Here is a 22,394-nt window from a genome sequence, read left to right as displayed (position 1 = left end):
AGTGGTCATATGCTCTGTAGTTGTCCCCGCTGCAGCAATGGGAAGCTGGCACTGGACCAGGGGAGGGTGGATTTGTTACAAGCCTTTACTCACAGAAAGGATTATCCTAGAAAAAACCCTTTAACCCCATCTTGAAGGGATAAGGCAGCCTTTTAACCCCTTAACAACCAGTGACGTACATATCCATCACAGCTCGAAGAGGGCTGAGTCCTCCTCATACTCGGCCGGCATCTGTTTGCGACTGCATCCCTGACGGCTGTGTCCTGTAAATGGGATGACTGATGGTGTGCTTGTGCACTGACTCCCACCCTTTTACCCCCGTGACACAATTACGGGGGGCCAATTGGTTACCATGACTAGCAGGGGCCAGCTGTAAAGCCTTGTGGTTGCCATGTATTGCAAATCTCAGCCACATGCTGGGTTTCATAGGAAAAACGCAGTTAGGCTATGTTCACACGTTGCGTTTTTGCTGTGTTTTTTTATGCAACGTTTAACCCCTTTCTGACACTAGTCATAATAATCCATACCCTGGACTATCTGACCAGGGACAGAATATTACATCATTTTTTTAATGCAGCGCTGCAACCGCAGTCACGGTGATCACATTAAAATTCCAGCTCCATTTTACCTCTGGGTAGATGATGTCATCATCTTGGGGGGGTGTCACCACCCTCCCACAACCATGGTCGCTGTGATTGGCTGTTCAATTCTGAACAGCCCCTCATAGCATTTCTCGGTGTTTGAGGCAATCAGATTGCCTGAAACACTGATGTCCCAGCCTACGATCACTGCTCCAAGAGCACCAATCCTAGGCTGGTGCCTGGTAACGCCAGGCATCGCCTGAACCCACTGTGGTTGGTGCGATCTATGATTACAGCTATCGCACAAATCACAGGGCACAGCCGTGGTGTGACCGTGCTGGGCCCTGCCTAGGATCGGAGCTATAAAGGTACCGTCACACATAGCGACGCTGCAGCGATACCGACAACAATCCGGATCGCTGCAGCGTCGCTGTTTGGTCGCTGGAGAGCTGTCACACAGACAGCTCTCCAGCGACCAACGATCCCGAGGTCCCCGGTATCCAGGGTAAACATCGGGTAACTAAGCGCAGGGCCGCGCTTAGTAACCCGATGTTTACCCTGGTTACCATCCTAAAAAGTAAAAAAACAAACGCTACATACTTCCCTACAGCCGTCTGTCCTCGGCGCTCTGCTTCTCTGGTCTGGCTGTGAGCGCCGGGCAGCCAGAAAGCAGAGCGGTGACGTCACCGCTCTGCATTCCGGCTGACCGACGCTCACAGCCAGAGCAGGAGGAGTGCAGAGCACAGCGCTGGAGGACAGACGGCTGTAGGTAAGTATGTAGTGTTTGTTTTTTTACTTTTAGGATGGTAACCAGGGTAAACATCGGGTTACTAAGCGCGGCCCTGCGCTTAGTTACCCGATGTTTACCCTGGTTACCAGCGAAGACATCGCTGAATCGGTGTCACACACGCCGATTCAGCGATGTCTACGGGGAGTCCAGCGACGAAATAAAGTTCTGGACTTTCTTCCCCGACCAGCGACAGCACAGCAGGGGCCTGATCGCTGCTGCCTGTCACACTGGACGATATCGCTAGCCAGGACGCTGCAACGTCACGGATCGCTAGCGATATCGTCTAGTGTGACAGTACCTTAAGAGCACCCGATCCAAGGCTGTTGCCTGGCAATGCCAGTGTCACCAGGGCCAGCTCTGATTAGTGCTATCGATGTCATCTTCGATCGCACCAATCACAGGGAAAAGAAGTCGTGTGACCGCTCTCTGACCTGTCTGTGACCGCCCTGCACGTCCTCACAGTAGCTGAGAATTTGTACAGGGCGGTGACACTGTCCGATCTGCGCTGTGCTGGGCCTTGTGCCACAGAAGCCTGTGACACCACAATCGCTCACTGCTGCAAAAGAAGAAATAACAGAGAAGAAAGAAGAGAGAGCAAATAGAGAAAACAAGACATCTGTAAGAAGATCCATGTCTGATCTCTCTTCCACCCCAATCCCCCTCACAGAAGAAGGAAGACAGAGAGAAGACAACTACGTTTTTGATCCCTGATCCCTGCCTGATCTCTCTCCTCTCTTCACCCACCCCAATCCCCCTCCCCCTCATTTTACACCCCTCCACCTTCCCTTTGCGCCACCTCCATGCACACATCCAGCAGCCACCAATCGTTGATTAGTGACACAGTTCACTCATCAGCACTCGTGCCCGCTGTTTTCCACTTTTTTTCTCACTGACTTTTTTTTCTCCTCGGTTGCTGCTTTTTTTATATCTTTTTCTTTAAAAAAAAAAAAGTTTATACCGAGCACTCTCTCACAAACACAACTGAATAAAGTACTGACACAAGCATACATAATAAAAAATGTCGTCCCGCTCGTCCCAAAAATGCTATTCAGTAGAGGAGGGATACGCTTTCCTTGCCTCAGACACTGACAGGGAGAGGATCCCACCTTTCTTTATTTTTCAGACTCCTCCTCTTCCTTCTCAGGTGGTGCTGGACCACCACGAAGATGTCCCAAGACAGAAGGTGAACCAGTACCCCCATTACTGACCCCGTATGGACCTTGCACCCCAAAACATTATGAGCCACTGATTCCTGATTTTGTGGGGCAATCAGTAATCAAGTTTGACACCTCCGGCCTCACAGAAATAGACTTTTTCAAAGTCTTTTTCTCTGAGGATTTTGTTAACCTCATGGTGGGCTAAACTAATTTGTACGATAAACATAGAGAAACCAAGAGCTTTTAAATCCCAAAGTATAAAAATAATATATCAATAAATAATCACAAATGTCCAGAAAAATAACTATCAAAATACCTTTAATAATAATACAAAACACACACTAGACATGAAAAAAATATACATACAATACAATACAGAAAGAGAAAAGAAATCACTGGATAGGTCTAATGGACGATAATGCAAACTGGCGGGGGTGAGCAATCCACAAAAAGAGGGGAGAGGCACTCAAAAATATGAAGAGTATACCCCAGCAACCATATGTAAAAGCTGGGAAGCACAAATATGCACACATACAAAAAGGAGTAGCCACAAAATAACCCTCATATCAATGGGAAACGACACCAAGGATCATGGGAAACACTACATTGTAATATATGCCATGTGGCAAGATTATCATACCCCCATGACTCCTAGAGTTAAAGTGCCAATAGTGCGCATATATAAGAACATGTCTTACCCAGGGAAGCCAGACACCCACTGCACAGATACCCCAACGTGCGTTTCACCGCTGCTTCTTCAGGGGGCAGTGTGTAAATGTGCAAGGTTCAGAGTTTAAATATCCCCATGTGAAAAGCATGACCCAATCACCTGCGTGGAATAAGGCTAGCTCCAGCCGCGTCTAACGAGCGCATGAGGGCGAGGTCCATCGCAGCCAATCATCCCGTCCGGCGTCAGGAAGCGGTGAGTGTCGGGACAAGGTTCTCATGTTGCCACGACAACACCTAAACCATGCTGCACAGCGCCCGGAAAGACACATGAAAAGGGCGGAAGTAGAGGAGCAGACATCTCAAATATGGGCAGCAGCGCTGTTAAATGTACCAAGTAAATATACATAAGCATTATAGTAATCTATACAAATAAAAATACCGCAACACACATGTAAGTATAGTACAGTACACTGATCCATTTAATACAGAAGAATAATGGCATGAATCCAAATGTCCTCAATATGCAGCTGATTTTAAAGATGATGCAGGTAAAGGGTCCTGATCCCAGATGGTTCATTGTTCACAAAAATGCTCATCACAATAGGGGTGTAGCACGATTGAAAGTTGATCCAATAAGACGTACACTAATAGGTGAAAAACACAAACACACACAAAGTTAAAATAAAATTAAAAACACAGACTCCAAGGACAGATAATGAATACTATAGTAAAAGGATCACCATATATAGCAAAGGTAACCTCCGAGCAGGCACACACGGTTATAAGAATGATGAAAAGCTGATATTTTCATTTAATCCATGTGGGGTTATGGTGTCTAACGTAATAATCCAACGACACTCAAGCTGTGCCAGCCTACGCTTAAGGTCACCACCCCTAATCCCCCCATGTACTCTATCGATACCCCGAATCTTGGGGTGATCACCAAGAGGGTTTTTGATGGGTTGTTTGTTCGGGCCCCTATGACCCCCACGTTCTATCTTTTACCCAAGGTCCATAAGGACCCATTGGTCCCGCCGGGTCGCCCTATTGTCTCTGGCGTGGGAGGGCTATGCGACCCGGTTTGCAGGTTTATTGATCATTATCTGCAACCCCTGGTGGAGACGCTGGCCTCTTACGTCAGAGACACTAACGACGTCCTGCGGAGACTGGATGGGCTTACCCTGGAGCCCGGCATGTTGTTGGTCACGGCGGATGTCGAGTCCTTATATACCTGCATTGCACACCAACATGGAGTGAGGGCTGTTGAGTTTTTTCTGGCCACCAGTAATCTGGATGTCACATTACAGCTTTTGATTCTGGAATTATTAAATTTTGTTTTGACTCATAATTTTTTTACTTTTAAAGATCGTTTTTTTCTACAGCAACGCGGTACCGCCATGGGAGCGGCATGTGCGCCATCCTATGCTAACCTCTTTCTCGGGTTTTGGGAGAGGGAGGTTTTTGGCGATGGTGCACATGCCGCCTCTCAGGCCATTGGTTGGTACCGCTATATTGATGATCTTCTGATTATTTGGCAGGGTTTAGAGAGTGATTTGGTTAATTTTTTGAATCTTTAAATGGCAATAATTATAATATCAAACTTACTTTCAAATTTCAGAAATATCAGATTGAGTTTTTAGACATCCAGATTCTTGTGGACCATGATGGTATGGTTCAAACTGATGTATATCGAAAAGAAACCTCTGTTAACGCTCTTTTACATGCCTCATCAGCCCATACTCCATCCACGGTTCGAGCGATCCCCGTGGGCCAGTTCCTGCAGATCAGGCGCTTATGTTCCACCGATGAGCGTTTTGAGGCGCAGGCACTGGACCTTCGTGATCGGTTTCGCGCACGGGGATATAGCCAACGTTGCATTAAAAAGGGCTACTGGCGGGCAAAAACATCCGCTCGTGGCCGGCTTCTGTCGGGCTCCAGGAGGGAAGTTGGTGCATCGGATAAAATTAGATTTATTTCTACGTACAATAACAGGTGGAATGCTGTTCGCAACATCCTTAACAGACATTGGCCCGTCCTTAAGACCGACCCATTTTTTGGTAGATTGCTCCCCGAGAGACCGCTGATGACGGCAAGGAGGAGTAATAATCTGAGGGATCTCCTAGTCAGGAGTCATTATGTCTCAACTCCCTCTCTTCCCTTTTACACTGGGAAGCTTAAACAGGGACGCTTCCCATGCGGGTCATGTTTGGCCTGCCGAAATATTGAATGAGTGTCGGAATTTAGCTCATCTGATGGTGTCAAAAAGTTTAGGATTAGAGAATATATATCATGCAGCAGTGATTTTGTGGTGTATTACGCCACATGTCCCTGCGGCCTGATATATGTGGGTCTCACCTCTAGAGCTCTGCGGGTGAGAACTAGGGAACACGTGAGGGACATTAAAGCGGCCCAGTCAGCTTTTGACGTAGCGTCTCTAAAAACGATTCCTCGCCATTTCAGGCTGTGTCATGCCTCTAATCCCGATGGGCTTAAGATTCAGGGTATCGATAGAGTACATGGGGGGATTAGGGGTGGTGACCTTAAGCGTAGGCTGGCACAGCTTGAGTGTCGTTGGATTATTACGTTAGACACCATAACCCCACATGGATTAAATGAAAATATCAGCTTTTCATCATTCTTATAACCGTGTGTGCCTGCTCGGAGGTTACCTTTGCTATACATGGTGATCCTTTTACTATAGTATTGATTATCTGTCCTTGGAGTCTGTGTTTTTAATTTTATTTTAACTTTGTGTGTGTTTGTGTTTTTCACCTATTAGTGTACGTCTTATTGGATCAACTTTCAATCGTGCTACACCCCTATTGTGATGAGCATTTTTGTGAACAATGAACCATCTGGGATCAGGACCCTTTACCTGCATCATCTTTAAAATCAGCTGCATATTGAGGACATTTGGATTCATGCCATTATTCTTCTGTATTAAATGGATCAGTGTACTGTACTATACTTACATGTGTGTTGCGGTATTTTTATTTGTATAGATTACTATAATGCTTATGTATATTTACTTGGTACATTTAACAGCGCTGCTGCCCATATTTGAGATGTCTGCTCCTCTACTTCCGCCCTTTTCATGTGTCTTTCCGGGCGCTGTGCAGCATGGTTTAGGTGTTGTCGTGGCAACCCCTTCCCCTGCATTCATTGCGGCGCGGTTACCTTCTGCCGCGGGTAGCGCATGCGCTCTGATGTTCCCTCCGCCTCTGATCCACAACGGCGTCTATTATATGCGGTGAGTGTATACGTTGTCATGGGAACCTTGTCCCGACACTCACCGCTTCCTGACGCCGGACGGAATGATTGGCTGCGGTGGACCTCGCCCTCATGCGCTCGTTAGACGCGGCTGGAGCTAGCCTTATTCCACGCAGGTGATTGGGTCATGCTTTTCACATGGGGATATTTAAACTGTGAATCTTGCACATTTACACACTGCCCCCTGAAGAAGCAGCGGTGAAACGCGCGTTGGGGTATCTGTGCGGTGGGTGTCTGGCTTCCCTGGGTAAGACATGTTCTTATATATGCGCACTATTGGCACTTTAACTCTAGGAGTCATGGGGGTATGATAATCTTGCCACATGGCATATATTACAATGTAGTGTTTCCCATGATCCTTGGTGTCGTTTCCCATTGATATGAGGGTTATTTTGTGGCTACTCCTTTTTGTATGTGTGCATATTTGTGCTTCCCAGCTTTTACATATGGTTGCTGGGGTATACTCTTCATATTTTTGAGTGCCTCTCCCCTCTTTTTGTGGATTGCTCACCCCCGCCAGTTTGCATTATCGTCCATTAGACTTATCCAGTGATTTCTTTTCTCTTTCTGTATTGTATTGTATGTATATTTTTTTCATGTCTAGTGTGTGTTTTGTATTATTATTAAAGGTATTTTGATAGTTATTTTTCTGGACATTTGTGATCATTTATTGATATATTATTTTTATACTTTGGGATTTAAAAGCTCTTGGTTTCTCTATGTTTATCGTATAGCTATATTGAGTTTCCCTTGTAAATATGGTCATTATATATGGTCAGTTCTGGTATGTTATTATAAACTAATTTGTACGCTCATCAATTTTTGGCACAAAACCACAATTCATCATTTTCTAACTGGACTCCTTTAGACTTAGTTGAAATGAAGTTTTGGGGCCTGGTAATATTGAAGTGTTGAACACTCCAGTGTTCCGAATGGTCATGGCCCGGACACATTTTGAGGCCATCCACAAATTCCTGCATTATACCGATAATGCACCGTGTCCTCCCCGAGATGACCCCAACTTTGTCTGTTCAAAGTTCGGCCGGTCATCGAATACTTCAACAAAAAGTTTGTTGGAAGTGTCCGTGCCCCAAAGGGACATCTGCGTAAATGAGTCCCTAATCCATTTCAAGGGGAGGCTCAAATTCCGGCAATACCTGCCCCGGCCAGGTACGGAATTAAACTCTAAAGGTACCGTCACATTTAGCGTCGCTGCAGCGATCTAGACAACGATGCCGATCGCTGCAGTGTCGCTGTGTGGTCGCTGGAGAGCTGTCACACAGACAGCTCTCCAGCGTCCAACGATGCCGAAGTTCCCGCGTAACCAGGGTAAACATCAGGTTACTAAGTGCAGGGCCGCGCTTAGTAACCCGATGTTTACCCTGGTTACCAGTGTAAATGTAAAAAAACAAACACTGCATACTTACATTCCGGTGTCTGTCACGTCCCCCGGCGTTCTGCTTCCCTGCACTGTGTAAGCGCCAGCCGTAAAGCAGAGCGGTGACTCACCGCTGTGCTTTACGGCCGGCCGGCGCTCACAGTCAGTGCAGGGAAGCAGAACGCCGGGGGACGCGACAGACACCGGAATGTAAGTATGTAGTGTTTGTTTTGTTTTTTTACATTTACACTGGTAACCAGGGTAAACATCGGGTTACTAAGCGCGGCCCTGCGCTTAGTAACCCGATGTTTAACCTGTTTACCAGTCAAGACATTGCTGAATCGGCGTCACACACGCCGACTCAGCTATGTCTGCGGGAGATCCAGCGACGAAATAAAGTTCTGGCCTTTCTGCTCCGACCAATGATGTCACAGCAGGATCCAGATCGCTGCTGCGTGTCAAACACAACGATATCGCTATCACGTCACGGATCGCTAGCGATATCAATAAGTTGTTCAATGTGAAGGTACCTTAAGCTGCGTGAGAGTACCTCAGGGTACACCCACTGCTGGTTAAGCGTTATCATCGCTTCGTGGATAACTTTAATATCACCATCCCACTCTTCAAGTCCCTCCCTGCGCGAGGTATCGCAGCCTGTGGTACTGTCTGCAAAAATCAGAGAAGCCTCACAAAAAAGCTAATTGAGCAGATGCTCAGAAGGGGTTACAGCAGAGCCCAATGTAGCGATCACCTTCTGGTGGTCAAGGACGAGGGATGTCTTTTCCTTGACCAACATACTGTACACGGTGATGGCAGCGCCCTCAGCACTGTACGAGGTACCTCTACACAGGTCTGTAAAGCGGACTGTACTGAGGTACAACAAAAACATGGGGGTGTTGATTTCTGATCAAGTCCTCCAGCCGTACAGTGCTTTGAGAAAGGCTAAGGTGTGGTACAAAAAGCTGGCTGTGCACATTTTACAAATGGCAATGCTCAACGCTTTCCTGCTGTCACGATGTGCTGGCCAGACCACTACGTCGTACCTTCAGATCCAGGAGGTAGTGATTAAGACCCTGATATTTTGCAGTCAGGGCCCCAGTACTTCCCGGAACTGAAGGTGCGCTTATCGTTCTAGGCCAGCATTTCCCAAGGGAGGTCCTTCAAAGTGGGAAAAAGGTAAGTCGTAAAAGAGGTGCTAAGTGTGTTACAGTAGGGGAATAGTCAAAGATACTATTTGTCAATGTGAAACCTGCCCCAATAAATCTGGCCTGTGTATGAAAGAATGCTTCAGATTGTACCACATATCCATGGACTACTAAATTCATTTCTGACGTACCCAACTGACGTATGACAACTTGACGAACGTTTCACAACTGACGTATGACAACCTGACGAACACTACACAACTGACTTATGACAACCTGGCAAACACTACACAACTCAGTTATGCCACTACATTATAAAAGTCACATACCAGAAAACAGTAGGTCAGTTCCAAAAAAGGGGGCACTTGTTGGGTATTGCCACTGCTTACACACATCAGGGGCTCTGCAAAAGCGACATGACAGTCGCAGACCATTCTATCAAACTCTGCATTCCAAAACGTCACTACTTCCCTTCCGAGCCTCGACGTGTGCCCAAAGGCCAGTGTCCCTCTTGCGACTGCAATACGAGAAACTCGCTTGAGTCTCTTGATTCAAAACTCGGCACTGCCGCCGGTACTTGGGACCAGAGTGTGCGGCTGAATGTATTTCTATACAGCTGAACGCTTCGGTCCCGAGTGCCGGCGGCAGTGCCGGGTATTGAGGCGAGAGACTCGCGTGAGTTTTTCTCATTGCAGTTGCAAGTGGGACACCGGCCAAACAGTAGTTTTATCCCACATGTATGGTGTCAGTGTACGCAGGAGAAATTGCACATCAACTTTTGGGGTCCATTTTCTCCTGTTACCCTCAGGGCTGTGGAGTTGGAGTTAGTTTTGGTTGGAGTCGGAGTCGGTAGAAATGTACCGACTCCGACTCCAACTTTTAAAAAAATGTATTAATATTTCATAATTGAACTTTAATATGAATTTTATAAATGTGACTCAAATATATACAGTGGGGCAAAAAAGTATTTAGTCAGTCAGCAATAGTGCAAGTTCCACCACTTAAAAAGATGAGAGGCGTCTGTAATTTACATCATAGGTAGACCTCAACTATGGGAGACAAACTGAGAAAAAAAAATCCAGAAAATCACATTGTCTGTTTTTTTAACATTTTATTTGCATATTATGGTGGAAAATAAGTATTTGGTCAGAAACAAAATTTCATCTCAATACTTTGTAATATATCCTTTGTTGGCAATGACAGAGGTCAAACGTTTTCTGTAAGTCTTCACAAGGTTGCCACACACTGTTGTTGGTATGTTGGCCCATTCCTCCATGCAGATCTCCTCTAGAGCAGTGATGTTTTTGGCTTTTCGCTTGGCAACACGGACTTTCAACTCCCTCCAAAGGTTTTCTATAGGGTTGAGATCTGGAGACTGGCTAGGCCACTCCAGGACCTTGAAATGCTTCTTACGAAGCCACTCCTTCGTTGCCCTGGCGGTGTGCTTTGGATCATTGTCATGTTGAAAGACCCAGCCACGTTTCATCTTCAATGCCCTTGCTGATGGAAGGAGGTTTGCACTCAAAATCTCACGATACATGGCCCCATTCATTCTTTCATGTACCCGGATCAGTCGTCCTAGCCCCTTTGCAGAGAAACAGCCCCAAAGCATTATGTTTCCACCACCATGCTTTACAGTAGGTATGGTGTTTGATGGATGCAACTCAGTATTCTTTTTCCTCCAAACACGACAAGTTGTGTTTCTACCAAACAGTTCCAGTTTGGTTTCATCAGACCATAGGACATTCTCCCAAAACTCCTCTGGATCATCCAAATGCTCTCTAGCAAACTTCAGACGGGCCCGGACATGTACTGGCTTAAGCAGTGGGACACGTCTGGCACTGCAGGATCTGAGTCTATCGTGGCGTAGTGTGTTACTTATGGTAGGCCTTGTTACATTGGTCCCAGCTCTCTGCAATTCATTCACTAGGTCCCCCCGCGTGGTTCTGGGATTTTTGCTCACCGTTCTTGTGATCATTCTGACCCCACGGGGTGGGATTTTGCGTGGAGCCCCAGATCGAGGGAGATTATCAGTGGTCTTGTATGTCTTCCATTTTCTAATTATTGCTCCCACTGTTGATTTCTTCACTCCAAGCTGGTTGGCTATTGCAGATTCAGTCTTCCCAGCCTGGTGCAGGGCTACAATTTTGTTTCTGGTGTCCTTTAACAGCTCTTTGGTCTTCACCATAGTGGAGTTTGGAGTCAGACTGTTTGAGGGTGTGCACAGGTGTCTTTTTATACTGATAACAAGTTTAAACAGGTGCCATTACTACAGGTAATGAGTGGAGGAAAGAGGAGACTCTTAAAGAAGAAGTTACAGGTCTGTGAGAGCCAGAAATCTTGATTGTTTGTTTCTGACCAAATACTTATTTTCCACCATAATATGCAAAAAAAATGATAAAAAAAACAGACAATGTGATTTTCTGGATTTTTTTTTCTCAGTTTGTCTCCCATAGTTGAGGTCTACCTATGATGTAAATTACAGACGCCTCTCATCTTTTTAAGTGGTGGAACTTGCACTATTGCTGACTGACTAAATACTTTTTTGCCCCACTGTATGTTCTATCAAACTATGAACAACAGTGATAAGCAGTTCTGCTGGAGGTAGAGACATTTCTTACTACTTGTGTGTCACTGTTCTCCACTGCCCTTAGCTAATCTTATACTTGGTTAACCTCATGCTGCCCCAACCCCCCTACTTACAATGTAGGAAACTGAAGGAGAAAATGTGTTGCAAATTCTTAGTAGTAAAGCTCCTCTAGACTAGATGTTTGGTGTGTGTCTTCCAAGCATCTCACAGCTGCTACTCAGAAGAAGAAGACTGTAAGAAGTATTATCCTTTCAACAAACTTTGCATCAGTTAACTTTGAGTACATGAGGAATAACAGTATTACTGACCACTATATCAGTTGTACGACCTGGCAATAATTTTGTACAATTGTTTTTAGGAAAAACAATTGTCATTTGGATTGTGAATGCAGAATTAAAAACCTGAGAATGTCAAAGAAGTGTCACATTAAATCAGCTGTATTTGAACATTTCACCATCACTCAAGATAGAAAACATGTTTGTCGGTGTATGACAAATGATCCAGACGAAAACAAATGCTGTGAAGCCAAGATCAGTGCATATTCAGGCAAGGATAAAAATGCTCCTACCAGAGCTTCTAATCTAAAGAGACATTTACAGTGCTTTCATCCAGAAGTGCTGAAAGCAGTGGATGAGAAAGACTGCATCCAAACCAATGAACCAGTGCCCAGCTCTTCCAGCCAAACAAAAGAGCAGAGAACTTTGCAGCCATCAGTTGCAAGATATTTTGTCAGTGACAAAGTTACTGTGACAATGACAGTAGATACATTTAAAAAAAAAACAGATCATAGAGCTTGTTGTAAAGGATAGTGTGCCTATTTCATTATTTTCATGACCAGCTTTTATGTGTCTGAATGGGGAAATGGCCCGCAAGCTTGGTGTTTCTCTGGAGAGAGAGAGTATTAGAAAATTAGTAATCAAAGAAGCTTTTAAACAAAAGGAAAAACTTAAAAAAACTCTCAAGGGACGCTTTCTGTTTCTTAAAATGGATGCCTGCACACGTCTCAGAGTGAACTATTTTGCCATCAATGTCCGATTTGTTTGTGACAAAAATGAAATAGTTACCAAGACATTGGCAGTAAAAGACACCAAAGCTCATCACACCAGTGAGTTTCTCCAGGTCTTGGTGGAAAAGGTTCTGCAAGACTATGAACTTAAAAAAGAGCAAGTTCTTTCTGTCGTAACTGACAATGCTTCAAATATGATAAGTACTATTAAGCTAATGAATGAGAGTAATGATGGTGACCAGCAGCTAGAAGAACATTCTGGGTCCAGACACAGAAATGTTTGAAATAGAGGAACACAGTATTGTAACTGAGGAGCAAACTGAAGTTGCTTCAGATGAACAGCAACTTGATAGTTTAGATGATCCTGTTGAAACTGTAAATACGTTCTTTCATTCATCACATGCGCTGTGTTGTGCATACGCTACAGCTGGCTATAAGAGACAGTCTGCAAGAAGGACACGTTGCTGCACTGATTGGCAAGGTGAGAAAATTGGCTACTGTTGCCAGAACCCCTAAAATTGACTCAATTTTGAAGAGACGTGCTGGAAAAGGGGCAATTATTGATCAAGCCACACGATGGGGCAGTACTTAATGATTCAGCGCTTGGTTGAACTGAAAACCTTTCTTGTAGACATGGCTAACCCTCAACTGACGGTAAATGAAAGTCAGTGGAACCAGGTGGCTGAGCTGGAAAAATTGCTAGAGAACCCATTTACAGTGACTAAAAAATTACAAGCCGAGGACTTAACTCCAGGTATTTTTTTAAAGTAGTGGAAGAACCTGATGTTTCGCCTGTCCCAAAGAGGAGGGTTAATTGCAAGTGGCATTGCTACATCAATGAAACGGAGAGAGGAGCTACTATTGCAAAATAACATTCTTTTGGCAGCTGTTTATGTCGACCCAATGCATCGGATTCTTCTAGATGATCAACAGCTAACTAAAGGAAAAGAAGCTCTGTTTGAAATAGCAGTAAGGATGAAAGGGTTGCAGAACAGTCAGGAGGAACAAGAAGAATTTGGTCGTCCTGCCACATCTTCACCCTCATCAACTGATGAAGAATTTAATTTAGAAAAATATTTGGATCACAAGGACCGTGCAAAGCGTTCCCGCATAGAAGTCATCCCCATCAAAGAACACAGCAAGTACATTTCAGCAGAATTTTTCATGTGCACTAAAAGAAATTGAGAAATTTGACCATTCATCAAAAATAACAGTGCAACAAGCGATTCCTCTGTATACTGACATTGTCAGAGATGTTGCCCGAGTGGTTACTGCTTTGCCACCAACCCCAGTTAGTGTAGAGAGGTTGTTCTCTGCTCTCAAAATAATTAGATCAGATTTGAGGGCATCCATGAAGGAGGATCTGACAGAGGCAATACTTTTTCTGAGGACAAATTTATAGATTTCTTCTTATTAACGGCATAACAGTGTTTATTGCATATTTACTTACAAGAGTTTATAAAAGTTTATAAAAGTTATTTGCTATATTCTAATTGTATTCTAATAAATATAGTTTTTGCTCTAAGTGGTCTGATTACTTATATGACGGTGAGAAACTGAATAAGCACGATGTTAATATTTGACAACAGTAAATTTATTGTTACGAATTGGCCATTTATGAAGGAGTCGGAACCTGATAAAATCCAGGAGTCGGAGTCGCAACTGTGGCTTACCGACTCCATAGCCCTCCCTTGTCAAAATAAAAAATTGAGGGCTGAAAGATATTTTTTGTGGAAAAAAATATGTTTTTATTTTTGCGGCTCTATGTTATAAACTTTTGTGAAACACTTGGGGGTTCAAAGTGCTCACCACACATCTAGATAAGTTCCATGGGGAGTCTAGTTTACACAATGGGGTCACTTGGGGGGTTTCCACTGTTTAGGTACATCAGGGGCTCTCCTTCCCTTCCGAGCTCTGCCATGCGCCAAAATAGTGGTTTCCCCCCACATATCGGCGTACTCAGGACAAGTTGCACAACTTTTGGGGTCCAATTTCTCCAATTACCCTTGGGGAAAATAAAAAAATTGGGGGCTGAAATATAATTTTGTGGAAAAATATGATTTTTTATTTTCACGGCTCTACATGTTAAACTTCTGTGAAGCACTTGGGGTTTCAAAGTGCTCACCACACAGATAGATAAGTTCCTTGGGGGGTCTAGTTTCCAAAATGGGGTCACTTGTGGGGGGGTTTCCTCTGTTTAAGCACATCAGGGGCTCTCCAAACACGACATGGCATCCGAGCTCAATTCCAGCCAATTTTGCGTTGAAAAAGTCAAACGGTGCTCCTTCTCTTCCGAGCTCTGCTGTGTGCCTAAACAGTGGTTTCTCCCCATATATGGGGTATCGGCATGTTCAAAATAAATTGCATTTCAAATTTTGGGATTCATTTTTCCCTGTTACCGTTGTAAAAATAAAAAAAAATAGTCTAAAGTTATATTTTAGTGAAAAAAAGTTAACTGTTCATTTCTTTTTCTTTTCACATTCCATTAATTCCTATCAAGTTCCTGAAGGGTTAATAAACTGTGGTAAAATGTGTTTTCTTAGCACCTTGGGGGTTGCAGTTTTTAGAATGGTGTCACTTTTGGGTATTTTCTATCATTTAGACCCCTTAAAGTGATTTCGAATGTGAGGTGGTCCATAAAAAAATGGTTTTGTAAATGTTGTTGTAAAAATGAGAGATCACTGGTGAACTTTTAACCCTTATAGCTTACTAATAAAAAAATGTTTCAAAAATTATGCTGATGTAAAGTAGACATGTGGGAAATGTTATTTATTAACTATTTTGTGTGACATACTTTATCTCTCTGATTTAAGGGCATAAAAATTCAAAGTTTGAAAATCGCAAAATTTTCAATGTTTTCATCAAATTTCAGTTTTTACAAAAATAAATGCAAGTACGGTAATATAGAAGAAGTGTTACCACTATCATGAAGTACAATATGTCACGAAAAAACAGTCTCAGAATAAGCAGGATCCATTAAAGCATTCCAGAGTTATTACTATATAATTGTATAAGGGTCACTTCCGTCTTTCTGTCTGTCCGTCTGTCTGTCTGCACGGATATTCATTGGTCGCGGCCTCTGTCTGTCATGGAAATCCAAGTCGCTGATTGGTTGCGGCAAAACAGCCACGACCAATCAGCGACGGGCACAGTCCGGAAGAAAATGTCTGCTCCTTATGCCCCGCAATCAGTGCCCGGCACCCGCATACTCCCCTCCAGTCACCGCTCACACAGGGTTAATGCTGGCGGTAACGGACAGTGTTATGCCACGGGTAACGCACTCCGTGTGTGTCCCCAACTTTTTACTATTGATGCTGCCTATGCGGCATCAATAGTAAAAAAATGTAATGTTAAAAATAATAAAAAAAACAAAAAACCTGCTATTCTCACCCTCCGTAGTCCGCCGAGCCGCTCGCGCCTGCCGCCATCTTCCGTTCCCGGCGATGCATTGCAAAATTACCCAGAATACTTAGCGGTCTCACGAGACCGCTAAGTCATCTGGGTAATTTCACAATGCATCTTGGGAACGGAAGATGGCAGCAGCCAGAGCTTCGGTGGATCCCAGGGGGTGAGTGTATAACTATTTTTTATTTTAATAATTTTTTTTAACAGGGATATGGTGCCCACACTGCTGTATACTACATGGGCTGTGTTAGATACCGCGTGGCTGCTATATACTACATAGGCAGTGTTATATACTGCGTGGGCTGTGCTATATATTACGTGGCCACTGTTATATACTGCGTGGGCAGTGTTATATACTAGAAGACACCAAAAGAGCACAGCGAGGTCAAAAATACTCTGTTGTAAAGAAGTCACAGTAAATGAGCAAGTGCTGGTCAAAAAATGAAAAAAATACAGGGTATTTAGTTAATACGTTTTTTTGCAAAAAAATGTATATTAAGCTGCTCCACCAATCGCCAAGGTATACCCATAATAGAGCAGTCCTATCTAATGTACATAATCCCTATCTGATGTATTAAAAACCTGATCATCTGTATAGTATCTGTATAAGCAGGGTTCAGAGAGAAAATATACATGTGGACATCGAGGGTGGAACAGCTTCCATGCAAATGGCCCACAGAGGAGTGGTGGACTCCCCAGTCTTGTAGAAACAAGAAAACAATTATAGAACCAAAAACACATGGGCTACTTGCACAGTGAACAAGTCTGTAGAAACCTGTTCACACCACCAAGAAACCTGAAGACACCAAAAGAGCACAGCGAGGTCAAAAATACTCTGTTGTAAAGAAGTCACAGTAAATGAGCAAGTGCTGGTCAAAAAATGAAAAAAATACAGGGTATTTAGTTAATACGTTTTTTTGCAAAAAAATGTATATTAAGCTGCTCCACCAATCGCCAAGGTATACCCATAATAGAGCAGTCCTATCTAATGTACATAATCCCTATCTGATGTATTAAAAACCTGATCATCTGTATAGTATCTGTATAAGCAGGGTTCAGAGAGAAAATATACATGTGGACATCGAGGGTGGAACAGCTTCCATGCAAATGGCCCACAGAGGAGTGGTGGACTCCCCAGTCTTGTAGAAACAAGAAAACAATTATAGAACCAAAAACACATGGGCTACTTGCACAGTGAACAAGTCTGTAGAAACCTGTTCACACCACCAAGAAACCTGAAGACACCAAAAGAGCACAGCGAGGTCAAAAATACTCTGTTGTAAAGAAGTCACAGTAAATGAGCAAGTGCTGGTCAAAAAATGAAAAAAATACAGGGTATTTAGTTAATACGTTTTTTTGCAAAAAAATGTATATTAAGCTGCTCCACCAATCGCCAAGGTATACCCATAATAGAGCAGTCCTATCTAATGTACATAATCCCTATCTGATGTATTAAAAACCTGATCATCTGTATAGTATCTGTATAAGCAGGGTTCAGAGAGAAAATATACATGTGGACATCGAGGGTGGAACAGCTTCCATGCAAATGGCCCACAGAGGAGTGGTGGACTCCCCAGTCTTGTAGAAACAAGAAAACAATTATAGAACCAAAAACACATGGGCTACTTGCACAGTGAACAAGTCTGTAGAAACCTGTTCACACCACCAAGAAACCTGAAGACACCAAAAGAGCACAGCGAGGTCAAAAATACTCTGTTGTAAAGAAGTCACAGTAAATGAGCAAGTGCTGGTCAAAAAATGAAAAAAATACAGGGTATTTAGTTAATACGTTTTTTTGCAAAAAAATGTATATTAAGCTGCTCCACCAATCGCCAAGGTATACCCATAATAGAGCAGTCCTATCTAATGTACATAATCCCTATCTGATGTATTAAAAACCTGATCATCTGTATAGTATCTGTATAAGCAGGGTTCAGAGAGAAAATATACATGTGGACATCGAGGGTGGAACAGCTTCCATGCAAATGGCCCACAGAGGAGTGGTGGACTCCCCAGTCTTGTAGAAACAAGAAAACAATTATAGAACCAAAAACACATGGGCTACTTGCACAGTGAACAAGTCTGTAGAAACCTGTTCACACCACCAAGAAACCTGAAGACACCAAAAGAGCACAGCGAGGTCAAAAATACTCTGTTGTAAAGAAGTCACAGTAAATGAGCAAGTGCTGGTCAAAAAATGAAAAAAATACAGGGTATTTAGTTAATACGTTTTTTTGCAAAAAAATGTATATTAAGCTGCTCCACCAATCGCCAAGGTATACCCATAATAGAGCAGTCCTATCTAATGTACATAATCCCTATCTGATGTATTAAAAACCTGATCATCTGTATAGTATCTGTATAAGCAGGGTTCAGAGAGAAAATATACATGTGGACATCGAGGGTGGAACAGCTTCCATGCAAATGGCCCACAGAGGAGTGGTGGACTCCCCAGTCTTGTAGAAACAAGAAAACAATTATAGAACCAAAAACACATGGGCTACTTGCACAGTGAACAAGTCTGTAGAAACCTGTTCACACCACCAAGAAACCTGAAGACACCAAAAGAGCACAGCGAGGTCAAAAATACTCTGTTGTAAAGAAGTCACAGTAAATGAGCAAGTGCTGGTCAAAAAATGAAAAAAATACAGGGTATTTAGTTAATACGTTTTTTTGCAAAAAAATGTATATTAAGCTGCTCCACCAATCGCCAAGGTATACCCATAATAGAGCAGTCCTATCTAATGTACATAATCCCTATCTGATGTATTAAAAACCTGATCATCTGTATAGTATCTGTATAAGCAGGGTTCAGAGAGAAAATATACATGTGGACATCGAGGGTGGAACAGCTTCCATGCAAATGGCCCACAGAGGAGTGGTGGACTCCCCAGTCTTGTAGAAACAAGAAAACAATTATAGAACCAAAAACACATGGGCTACTTGCACAGTGAACAAGTCTGTAGAAACCTGTTCACACCACCAAGAAACCTGAAGACACCAAAAGAGCACAGCGAGGTCAAAAATACTCTGTTGTAAAGAAGTCACAGTAAATGAGCAAGTGCTGGTCAAAAAATGAAAAAAATACAGGGTATTTAGTTAATACGTTTTTTTGCAAAAAAATGTATATTAAGCTGCTCCACCAATCGCCAAGGTATACCCATAATAGAGCAGTCCTATCTAATGTACATAATCCCTATCTGATGTATTAAAAACCTGATCATCTGTATAGTATCTGTATAAGCAGGGTTCAGAGAGAAAATATACATGTGGACATCGAGGGTGGAACAGCTTCCATGCAAATGGCCCACAGAGGAGTGGTGGACTCCCCAGTCTTGTAGAAACAAGAAAACAATTATAGAACCAAAAACACATGGGCTACTTGCACAGTGAACAAGTCTGTAGAAACCTGTTCACACCACCAAGAAACCTGAAGACACCAAAAGAGCACAGCGAGGTCAAAAATACTCTGTTGTAAAGAAGTCACAGTAAATGAGCAAGTGCTGGTCAAAAAATGAAAAAAATACAGGGTATTTAGTTAATACGTTTTTTTGCAAAAAAATGTATATTAAGCTGCTCCACCAATCGCCAAGGTATACCCATAATAGAGCAGTCCTATCTAATGTACATAATCCCTATCTGATGTATTAAAAACCTGATCATCTGTATAGTATCTGTATAAGCAGGGTTCAGAGAGAAAATATACATGTGGACATCGAGGGTGGAACAGCTTCCATGCAAATGGCCCACAGAGGAGTGGTGGACTCCCCAGTCTTGTAGAAACAAGAAAACAATTATAGAACCAAAAACACATGGGCTACTTGCACAGTGAACAAGTCTGTAGAAACCTGTTCACACCACCAAGAAACCTGAAGACACCAAAAGAGCACAGCGAGGTCAAAAATACTCTGTTGTAAAGAAGTCACAGTAAATGAGCAAGTGCTGGTCAAAAAATGAAAAAAATACAGGGTATTTAGTTAATACGTTTTTTTGCAAAAAAATGTATATTAAGCTGCTCCACCAATCGCCAAGGTATACCCATAATAGAGCAGTCCTATCTAATGTACATAATCCCTATCTGATGTATTAAAAACCTGATCATCTGTATAGTATCTGTATAAGCAGGGTTCAGAGAGAAAATATACATGTGGACATCGAGGGTGGAACAGCTTCCATGCAAATGGCCCACAGAGGAGTGGTGGACTCCCCAGTCTTGTAGAAACAAGAAAACAATTATAGAACCAAAAACACATGGGCTACTTGCACAGTGAACAAGTCTGTAGAAACCTGTTCACACCACCAAGAAACCTGAAGACACCAAAAGAGCACAGCGAGGTCAAAAATACTCTGTTGTAAAGAAGTCACAGTAAATGAGCAAGTGCTGGTCAAAAAATGAAAAAAATACAGGGTATTTAGTTAATACGTTTTTTTGCAAAAAAATGTATATTAAGCTGCTCCACCAATCGCCAAGGTATACCCATAATAGAGCAGTCCTATCTAATGTACATAATCCCTATCTGATGTATTAAAAACCTGATCATCTGTATAGTATCTGTATAAGCAGGGTTCAGAGAGAAAATATACATGTGGACATCGAGGGTGGAACAGCTTCCATGCAAATGGCCCACAGAGGAGTGGTGGACTCCCCAGTCTTGTAGAAACAAGAAAACAATTATAGAACCAAAAACACATGGGCTACTTGCACAGTGAACAAGTCTGTAGAAACCTGTTCACACCACCAAGAAACCTGAAGACACCAAAAGAGCACAGCGAGGTCAAAAATACTCTGTTGTAAAGAAGTCACAGTAAATGAGCAAGTGCTGGTCAAAAAATGAAAAAAATACAGGGTATTTAGTTAATACGTTTTTTTGCAAAAAAATGTATATTAAGCTGCTCCACCAATCGCCAAGGTATACCCATAATAGAGCAGTCCTATCTAATGTACATAATCCCTATCTGATGTATTAAAAACCTGATCATCTGTATAGTATCTGTATAAGCAGGGTTCAGAGAGAAAATATACATGTGGACATCGAGGGTGGAACAGCTTCCATGCAAATGGCCCACAGAGGAGTGGTGGACTCCCCAGTCTTGTAGAAACAAGAAAACAATTATAGAACCAAAAACACATGGGCTACTTGCACAGTGAACAAGTCTGTAGAAACCTGTTCACACCACCAAGAAACCTGAAGACACCAAAAGAGCACAGCGAGGTCAAAAATACTCTGTTGTAAAGAAGTCACAGTAAATGAGCAAGTGCTGGTCAAAAAATGAAAAAAATACAGGGTATTTAGTTAATACGTTTTTTTGCAAAAAAATGTATATTAAGCTGCTCCACCAATCGCCAAGGTATACCCATAATAGAGCAGTCCTATCTAATGTACATAATCCCTATCTGATGTATTAAAAACCTGATCATCTGTATAGTATCTGTATAAGCAGGGTTCAGAGAGAAAATATACATGTGGACATCGAGGGTGGAACAGCTTCCATGCAAATGGCCCACAGAGGAGTGGTGGACTCCCCAGTCTTGTAGAAACAAGAAAACAATTATAGAACCAAAAACACATGGGCTACTTGCACAGTGAACAAGTCTGTAGAAACCTGTTCACACCACCAAGAAACCTGAAGACACCAAAAGAGCACAGCGAGGTCAAAAATACTCTGTTGTAAAGAAGTCACAGTAAATGAGCAAGTGCTGGTCAAAAAATGAAAAAAATACAGGGTATTTAGTTAATACGTTTTTTTGCAAAAAAATGTATATTAAGCTGCTCCACCAATCGCCAAGGTATACCCATAATAGAGCAGTCCTATCTAATGTACATAATCCCTATCTGATGTATTAAAAACCTGATCATCTGTATAGTATCTGTATAAGCAGGGTTCAGAGAGAAAATATACATGTGGACATCGAGGGTGGAACAGCTTCCATGCAAATGGCCCACAGAGGAGTGGTGGACTCCCCAGTCTTGTAGAAACAAGAAAACAATTATAGAACCAAAAACACATGGGCTACTTGCACAGTGAACAAGTCTGTAGAAACCTGTTCACACCACCAAGAAACCTGAAGACACCAAAAGAGCACAGCGAGGTCAAAAATACTCTGTTGTAAAGAAGTCACAGTAAATGAGCAAGTGCTGGTCAAAAAATGAAAAAAATACAGGGTATTTAGTTAATACGTTTTTTTGCAAAAAAATGTATATTAAGCTGCTCCACCAATCGCCAAGGTATACCCATAATAGAGCAGTCCTATCTAATGTACATAATCCCTATCTGATGTATTAAAAACCTGATCATCTGTATAGTATCTGTATAAGCAGGGTTCAGAGAGAAAATATACATGTGGACATCGAGGGTGGAACAGCTTCCATGCAAATGGCCCACAGAGGAGTGGTGGACTCCC

The sequence above is a fragment of the Ranitomeya imitator genome, chromosome 1 (genome assembly GCF_032444005.1).
Source record: "Ranitomeya imitator isolate aRanImi1 chromosome 1, aRanImi1.pri, whole genome shotgun sequence".
NCBI classification, from domain to species: Eukaryota; Metazoa; Chordata; class Amphibia; order Anura; family Dendrobatidae; genus Ranitomeya; species Ranitomeya imitator.
This window is presented reverse-complemented; position numbering follows the sequence as displayed.